A 9,749-nucleotide genomic window follows, 5' to 3' on the forward strand; every position below is an offset into this window, starting at 1 on the left:
CTATTCACAATAGCCAAGATTAGGAAGCAACCTAGGTGTTTATGAACAGAAAAATAGATAAAGGAAGTGTGATACATTTACACAATAGAGTACTATTTAGCTACAAAAAGAATGAGATCCTGTCATTTGCTTCAACATCAGTGGAACTGGAGATCATTATGTTAAATGAAATAAGTTGGGCACAGAAAGACAAACTTCACATGTTCCCACTCAGTTTTGGTAGCTGAAAATGAAAACAATTACACTCATGGAGATAGAGAGTAGAATGATGGTTATCAGAGGCTGGGAAGGATAGTGTGAGGGTGGGGTGAAGGTAGGGGAGTAGGGAGGTGGCGAACGGGGGGACATTTTTTAATGGGTACAAAATTATATTTAGAATAAGATCTAGTATTTGATCACAGACAGTGTGACTATAGACAACAATAATTTATTGTACATTTATAAGTGTATATTTATAACCAACTGAAAGAGTACAGTTGGTTTGCTTGTAACACGAAGAAAGGATAACTGCTTGAGGTGATAGATATTCCATTCATCCTGATATGATTATTACACATTGTATGCCTGTATCAAAATAGTGCATGTTTCGTGTAAATATATACAGCTACTATGTACCCATAAAAATTAAAATAAAAACATTTTAAAAAGAAAAGCTAAATTTCCATTCAGTAAATATTTATTAAAAGCCTACTCTACAGGAGTGCTGGACTAGATATGAGGATGTGTTCCTCCTAACCCTGAGAGTGTATTCTCTAGGTCGCTTATTTCATGTTTTGATACTTCACACTGGTGGATAAGTCTCTTTAAGTAACCTGAGTTTGATTTTTTCATACCTCCCCTGATAATACAGGGTTCTATCACCTGAAATGTCCTTCAACTCCCAGCTTGTTGAGGTGTATCCAGGGAATGTTTCACATGTGCTCAATGAGTCATGTTCAGTTACCATGAAGCAGCCTCTGCTTGTTTATTGTCCTGTTGCTCTTTTCCTGTGTTGTGAGTCAGTAGAAAAAAAAATTTTTCCCTTGAAATAACTTTTAGTCAGTACGGCTTCAACCCAGAGACGCTTTGCCCCATAGTCTTGTAGACTTGCTAGTAAAAATGGTACTTTTGGTTATTATTTATGGCACTAACCCATCTACCTCTCCATCTCTCTTGCTGAAGATGCAGTCATGAGTTCATCAAGAGGCTAAATCAGGAGACATCACCATGCATTTCCGAGTCCACTCTCCCTTAGCTGAAGAAGGCTTTGTGTTTGGGTTGACAGCTTTGTGCCCACTGACCTCTTTACTTACAGTGAAATGACATCCAGGAATTTCCTTAATTTTTCTTGCAAATGGGACTTGGACCTGTCCCTTTAATTTACCAGATAGATCTGACTCCAGTGATGTTAGACTTGAGCTCAAACCATGCTTGTATTAAGCTAATAACAGACACTTTTTATTTATTAGTCAAAAGGTTCCTATAATACTCGCAATGGCTATATGGAACAAACATAATTACCTTCTAATGTGGCCACCTTTCAAGACTGAAGTCAACTCTCTTTTCCTGCTCCCCCTCAAAATTCTACCTTCCAGGTTAAGCACGTGCAGAACTTTTATTATTCTTTGTATGTTTTCTTGCCAGTTGGATCCCTTTCCTCTGAAAACGTTCTGACTTTTCTGTGCCTTCGAAAAATGTGAGGTCACAAAGAATCTTTGGCTTGGCCAGGGAAGATGTTAGGTTGGTGCAAAAGTAATTGTGATTTTTGCCATTGAAAGTAATGGAAAACATTCACAATTATGTTTGCACCAACCCAATAGTATACTATTACCTCTTATTCTATCCACCATATGTCTTGTGGTAGCAAAGCACTTGATCTTTAATATGTGATTTGGAGCTACACCATATCTTTAAAATTGCAGAGAAGTTCAGAATTTAAAAGTAATTATCTGAGAATCAATGCTGTGATGAAAAACAAGCAGGCTCATGTTGATATGCTTGCTCTTTTTTTCCCTCCCTCCCTTCCCTCCCTCCTTCCTTCCTTCCTTCCTTCCTTCCTTCCTTCCTTCCTTCCTTCCTTCCTTCCTTCCTTCCTTCCTTCCTCTCTCTCTCTTTCTCTCTCTCTTTCTTTCTCTTTCTTCTTTCTTTCTTTCTTTCTTTCTTTCTTTCTTTCTTTCTTTCTTTCTTTCTTTCTTTCTTTCTTTCTTTCTTTCTTTCTTTTTCTCTCTTTCCTCTCTCTCTCTCTCTCAACAAGGTCTTGTTCTGTTACTCAAGCTGGAGTACAGTGACATGATCGCTGGTCACTGCAGGCTCAACCTTCTGGGCTCAAACGATCCTCCCGTCTCAGCCCTCTGAGTAGCTGGGACACAGTCATGCACCACTATGTCTGGCTAATTTTTGTATTTGTTGTACAGATAGGGTTTCACCATGTTGCCCGGGCTGGTCTCGAACTCCTGGGTTCAAGCGATCCACCCACCTCGTCCTCCCAAAGTGGTGGGATTACATGTGTGAGCCACCATACCCTGCCTTGATATGTAGTTTTAAAAAAGAACATAATTTCATAACTATGCCTATCTACATTTCTGAACATATAAGGCTTAAAGAGGGGCAGTAATGAAAATCAGGAAAAAAATAGAACAGATGAGAAAGGTAGGTTATGTAACTTTTGGGCACACAACAAATTCAATTTTGTTGAATTTTTTTCCTAAGCATAAAATACAGGCACAGTGACTTGTGATGTCTATCAGCTGAGCCCAACCAGAGTCAGAGAACATGGAAATCCATTGATGTTGTCTATATAAGCCAGGATTCCCAGTCACAAAGCAGTATAAGGAGTAGTTTTGCAAGAGCAAACAGCATAGCCTGTACACTGTAGGAGAGGGTCACGAAGGAACAAAAACAGAGGATGACAGACTTCTCCTAACTGATATAACCTGACTTAAGAATTCAACAATTAAATTCCTTAATTGAATTATTAACTTTTTAAATCCTATGGTTTTTAACGTAATAAGAGTATCTGTCTCATTGTTTATTGAGAGGATTAAATAAGATGATTCATATAAAATCCATAGCATAAAACCTCATGTATTAGCAAGCATTCAGTAATGCTAACTATTGTTATTCTGAATTATTGCTTGCTGAAATAATGACTAGCAGTTTTGCCTTGTATGTTGTAAAGAACATTCATATACTTTATCTCATCTGTTTCTTGTGACAACTTGTCAAATAGGTAAGTGGACGTTATTATAATTGGAGGAAAGAAGTTAAGTGACTTGCCCAGTTTATTAGTAGAAGAACAGTAGTTATAACTCAGTCTTCAGACCAAAAATCCTATGAACTTTAAAAAAAATCACAATACCAATGTAAACTCCATTTATGAAAAGACAACAAATCTCATGGAAAAAGACCCTAAATAAATACATGCAAATCAGTTATAAAATAATATGCTGCAGCCGGGCACTGTGGCTCATGTCCGTAATCCAAGCACTTTGGGAGGCTGAGGCGGGCGGATCATTTGAGGTCAGGAGTTTAAGAGCAGCTTGACTTACATAGTGAAACCCTGCCTCTACTAAAATACAAAAATTAGCTAGGCATGGTGGTGGGCGCCTGTAATCCCAGCTACTCGGGAGGCTGAGGCAGGAGAATCGCTTGAACCCCAGAGACAGAGGTTGCAGTGAGCCAAGATTGTGCCACTGCACTCCAGCCTGGGTAACAGAGCAAGACTCCCTCTAAAAATAAATAAATAAATAAAATAAAAATAAATATGCTACTAATAATTCCAATGACCAAGTAAGATTTAGTCCAGGGACATAGCACAATGAAAAGTAATCTAATAATAGATTAAAGGAGGAAAATCATATCAGTAAATGTAGAGGAGGAATTTGATTTAGTCCAATATCCTGTTAAATTCTTAGCGAAGTAAAAATAGAAGAAACATCCTTAACAGTGAGCTGAGATCTGGCCACTGTACTCCATCCTGGGCGACAGAGCAAGACTCCGTCTCAAAAAAAAAAAAAAAAAAAAAAAAGTAAAGAGAAAAAAGCTGTTTATGGTCCAATAATGAGGATATTATTATAACCCTAGAGTTTTGATTAATTGAATTTCATGTCCTTGGTTGGAAAAAAGAAGAAACCTATTAGGAACCAATATTAAAAATTATATTAGCTATTTAAAACCCAAAGATGTTCTTTCTAGTGTCTGAAATAAGATGAAACTATTTTCATTATCAACAGTTTTGGAGATTCTAGCCAATACAATAAGCAAGAAAATAAAACAAAAATGTGCGTTATAGATAGGAAGAAAAAAAGATCATTATTTTCAAATGATAGGATTTTATGAATAGAAAGTCCAAGAGATTATACATTAAAATATTAAAGGTAAAAAGAAGCTCAACTCATTGGTTTATTTTAACATTACTATGCACAAATAAAAACCTTTCTCTTACATAGCAAATTACATATGTGGTGGATAAATGTGGAATATTAAAGATAACCACAGATTCTGTTCAGCTCCTTTCATGAGCAGTGGCATTGATTTCTACACTCTCATAAATCTAGGCTGGCTTTGAACTTGCTTTGACTAACAGAATGTGTGGGAATTGAGGCTATGTAGCTTTGAGTCTCGGTTTCAAGAGATCCTGCAGCTTTCCCTTTGGCTCTTTTGAAACACTACTCCATGATGTGAAGAACTCCAGTATCTAGTCTAGAGTCCTCTAGATGAGTCCAATACTATCCTGTAGTCTCTAGGATAAAAGACCATGTGAAGCAGGAATGAACTTAACCAGCTGATACCCACTAAACTAATCAGCTAATAGCCAGCACCAACACAAGATGTGTGAATAAAACCATGCTAGGAAATCCAGTGCCAGTGAAACCACCATATGTCTACAGCTGTATGACTGACCCTGGTTAGACCAGAAAAAGTACCCTTTTCCTAGCTGAGCTTAATTCAAATGTCCAATCAACAAAATGTTGAACAAATAAATGGGTATTGTTTTAAACCATTAAATTTTAGAATTTGTTATTCAGTTATGTATAATTGGTACAAAAATATTCAAGATTTACAATAGCAATAAAAACTAAAAAGTGTCTAGGAAGACATTTATATAAAGAGCATTATGAAACATACATGAAAGATATAAAACAATATATGAAGAAACACTTACAGTATTTTTTGGAGGAAAGATGATAAAGATATCAACTTTCTCCACAAATAATCTATATGTTGAGTAATACACCAATCAGAATCCACCACTGACAAAATTTATAATAAATTTTATATGAAGAATGTTGAATATAAAATTTGGAAAGAATAATAATGAGGAATGCAGTTATTAATTGCTGTCTAACAAAATGCTTCTGAATTTAGTGGCTTAAATCGACAATAAACATTTTGCTCATGAATCTGTAAATTTGGTAGGGCTTAGTTAGAACGACTGTCTTTTCTCCTGGTGGCATGAGCTGGAGTGGCCCTGGAGGACTCACTTTTTTGATGGACACTCACATAGTGGTGAGTTGGTGCTGCTGACTGCTATCATCCACAAAGGAAACCTGAACTCACTAAGCAGCCACTTCTCTCCTGCTCCACTTCAGTCTTGGACAGCCACTAACCTGATTTCTGTCACGATAGATTTACGTATCTTGGGTATTTCTTATATATGGAATCTTATAATGTTGAAAAAGAGGAAAAAAGTAGATATGCATGTACTGGATATGAACATATTTTTCCTATATATTATTAAATAAAAATGAAAATGACAAAATTGTCATATTACATGTATTATCTAATCACACTTTGCACATATGTATATGTGACTAAAAAGTACGGAAAAATATAAGCCAAAGTTTTAGAGCAGTTATTTTGGGGGGCTGGTATTACCATCCAAAAAAAACTAAACATGTATTTGTATTGGTAAATACAAATTTAAAAATTAAACATTAACTTCATAGTCAAAAAGTAAAGATATTTTCATTAAATAATATTTCAATAGGAAGCAATGAACTATTTAAAACATTGGTGAGCAAACCCTAATGAAATAATGGCTTTAGGCAAGGATCATCAATGACTGCTAGCAAAAAAGACAACACGATATTCCACGCCTTCTAATGCCAGTACACATCACAGCTTATAAGATATTCTAGCCAAAAATATCCAACCTTAATCGGATTAAGACTTTATCTCTCAAAAAATAGAGCTATATCTCAAATTTCAAAGAGGCAGAGACTCAGGAAATTTGATTGTGAACTTAGCCAACTCCTATTACCTCCCCAAGCCTCAATGTCCTTGTTCTTGCGAAAACAAGGGGGATGAACTTTCAAAAAAAATAAAAGTAAGAAACCCGTAGGCCCTCCTATGACTCAACCACTTGATTCACATTTTCACACGGAAATTTTGATATTTCAGTGTTCTCTATTGGCTTAGTACTTTCATGTGTTCTGTCTTTATTCTTAATTTACAGAAAGTATAGGGAATGAGAAACATGTTCCAAGACAAAATGGGGAAGCCTTCGGCAAAATCCAGAATGTGATAAACTCTAGGGGTCAAATGACCTGGTTCCTTCAAGAAATAAGAGGAGGAGGCAGGGAATAGAATCCTGTTATATATATTGTGCCAGATGATTCTTCGTTGGTGGCGGCTGTCCTGTGATTTGGAGCTTTTAGCAGCATCCTTGCCCCTAGGCACTGCATACCATTGGAACTCTCCCCCTTTCTCCTCAACCAAGTTATAACAACCAAAAATATCTCCAGACATTGCTAAATGTCTTCTGGGAACAAACTTGCCCCAGTTGAGAACTAAGATGATAGATTTTTTTTCTTTTTAAAAAAGGAGACTTAAATGACAGCAAAAAAAATGCATCTTGCACACTAATTTGTATAAACCGACTGTAAGGAAGAATTATGAGATAATTGGAATTAGATGCATTTGAAAAGAGACCTATTCTTTAGTGATATACAATGAATGGTATGTTTGTGGTTAAAATGATATGCTGTCTTGTACTGAGGTTGGTGAGTAAATGGGTAGCTGTATAGATAAAATGGGATTGACTACGTGTTGATAATAACTGAAGCTAAGTCATGAGTACAAAGGGTGGGTTCATCACGCTACCCTCTAGCTTTTGTATGCATTTGAAATTTTCCATAACAAAATGTCTTAACAATAATATTCAGTAACTACCAGAATATTGTAATAGTGACAACCAGAAGGAGTAGCTAAAAAGAGATGAAAGTGTGGCTTCCGGGAGCGGTAGGGAGAGGAGAGGGGACTGCTTCTTTTTAAAACAAACCTTTTAATACTACTTCACTATGAGTACTACGTGCATGGGTTACTTCAAAGAACAACAAAAAATAATTAAAATCCCCAAATAAGCAAACAAAACATCGGAGAGATGCCATTGATATGAATATTTTTCTTGTAAAAATGGAAGTTTAGTTATGTAAAATTTCTACATGTAGAAAGTAAGTTAAATGACATCATGACGAAGCAACGAACTGAGTCCAGATGTGGAACACTGGACACAGCAATTGAGTTTCTCCGGAGGCTGGCCTGGCTATCTTCTTTTTCTCCTTTACCTTTTTTATTGAGCATGTTAAGAGAGCCAGGGCCTTCTGAGGAAGAGGGGATATTTCTTGTCTTTCTCGTTGCATGTGGAAAGCAGGCAAGGGAGGGCTGTCCTCTGAGTCACAGCAGCCTCTCTCGAACCCAGCGAATGAACCACAGGGCAAACTAGAGTTTGTCTGCTTACCTAATCATCTCTTACTCAGGGAGTAAGAAGTCTTCTTGTTAGTTTTTCATATCTCTTGGTCTAAGCTGCATTTTCTAGTTCAGTTTTGATCAAAGCATTATACTGGGGGCGAAGGAAGCATTTGTCGAGCTATTACTAAGGGGCTTATGTCATCTCTGATTTTGCTATGAACTGTTTTTTGTGTGACACTTTGGCAGGGAACCCCCAGGATGGACAGAGTAAATGGATTCTGATACCAAAACCCTATCCCGAACTCTAGCATCTTTCACAGTTCCAAGAAAAACAAACATATTTCTTTTGACCTACTATTCATAAATGTCATGTTAGATGCATAAATATTATGCTTCTGTGGTAACAATGAGTGATATTCCAGCATTCCTAGGAGACAAATCAGCGTCGTGACCCAAGGCCAATGTAGGTGAACAGGCCAACAGGATAATGTAATTTGAAAGGTGCTCCAGAGCCACTTGCATTCTGAGGTTTGTTCACCAAGGTTCTAGGCTACCATGGTGCCTAAAGTCACCACTTTGAGAGTCAGCCCTTTCTGTAAATGCATAATGTCTCCAGAAGCTTTCAGCTAAAATACCAATGTGTTATTTTGGCGAGAGAACACATGAACTCTGAGCACTCCAAATTGCCTAAGCATGAACCAGTTTATCAAGTTATGTAAGTTGAGAGAAAGGTCCTCAAGGAAGGAATTACAAAATTGTGCTCTTTATGGGACATCATGAGAAGGCACAGGGAAGTTATGAGGGTAACAGTAGTGGAAGGAAGAAAAATCTGAAGATACTTGGGAAGGCGTGCCCGGGGTAGGTAGAATCCTGGCCAGAGAAGGGAGAGCAGAAGGACTCAGAGTCTAGATCGACTCCGTCCATTAGAACTTCCTGCACTGATGAAAATGTTCTATAGCTGGGCTGTTCAATATAGTAGTTATTAGCCACATGTGAGTATAGAGGACTTGAAATGTGGCTGGTGTGACTGAGGAATTGGAACTTTAAGTTTTATTTAATTTTAATTAATATAAATTAAAATGTAAATAGTCAAATGTGGCTAATGGCTCCTATATTGGATAGTACATGTTTAGATGAAGGATTTGGGGGTGGGAGGTGGAGGAAAATCATAGAAAGGCAATGTGGAAAAGAAAGATACTGTTTGCTTAATTCACACTTTGTATGGTACCACTTTTCATTTCTAGGCAATAGGTAGTTTACAAATTACAGGTTATATTATATTTAGCAAATTAACCTTTATTATGAAATAGCTGTACAGATTAAATAGATGGATGAGAGTAAGCCATATTAATTAGATTGGCCATGTCCTATATGATCTTATATTACTCCTATGCATGCTGTCCACTGAAGGAAAGGAAAACATTGACTCAAAAGTGTTAAAAAGGGTATCCTTGTTTAATGTTCAAGAAAGGCTGCAATTACATTTCATAATATGTAATTGCAAGTTTTTCTATTTTTTTCTTTCTGAATAATAATTATTTTTCTCCATTGCAGAGCAAGGCAAGGGTCACAATCACATTCACAGAACCTCATTAGCGTGGATCCACAGGACATACTTCCCACTGCTCACAAAAGTATTACCACCCCTTGGAATAATCAATCAATCAAACCAACTCAACAATCTTCCTTTTAATGCTAGTGGCACGTAGTGACATAAAAATAAAATTTTGCTTTCTGGTGGGACATGAATAATAAAAGTATTTTTAAAGTTGTTTTAATCAAGGCTTCACTATTCAGAAAGTATTCATAAACTGGCACCAGAAAGTTTTCCAAAATCACTAGCTAGTTGTTAGTGGCCACAGAACCTAGATGAGAATAAAAATAATGTCTAAACACAACTGAAACCAGAGGAATCTTTTTGTTGTTGTTCAGGAGGAGACAGCATCCCCTTTGAAATACTTGGAAGCTCTCCTAATTAATGTGGCAGTACATAGGTGTCATTTCTGAGTCAGATGGTTACTCTAGATGTAGAATTTTGTCAAATCTTCATTTCATGCCAAGTGAAAATCCAAATGCCA

General features: G+C 36.7%; 1 long non-coding RNA gene across 1 annotated transcript; it reads left to right on the forward strand.

Annotated features, from left to right (window-relative positions):
* The first annotated feature begins 8,259 nt into the window (after nucleotides 1-8,259).
* Nucleotides 8,260-9,423, forward strand: LOC119625675 (uncharacterized). Its single transcript, XR_005241824.2, has 2 exons — nucleotides 8,260-8,529; nucleotides 9,226-9,423. It is a non-coding gene; the product is annotated as an uncharacterized lncRNA (long non-coding RNA).
* Nucleotides 9,424-9,749: the final 326 nt, after the last annotated feature.

Source organism: Chlorocebus sabaeus, chromosome 22 (assembly GCF_047675955.1).
Source record: "Chlorocebus sabaeus isolate Y175 chromosome 22, mChlSab1.0.hap1, whole genome shotgun sequence".
Classification (NCBI taxonomy): Eukaryota; Metazoa; Chordata; class Mammalia; order Primates; family Cercopithecidae; genus Chlorocebus; species Chlorocebus sabaeus.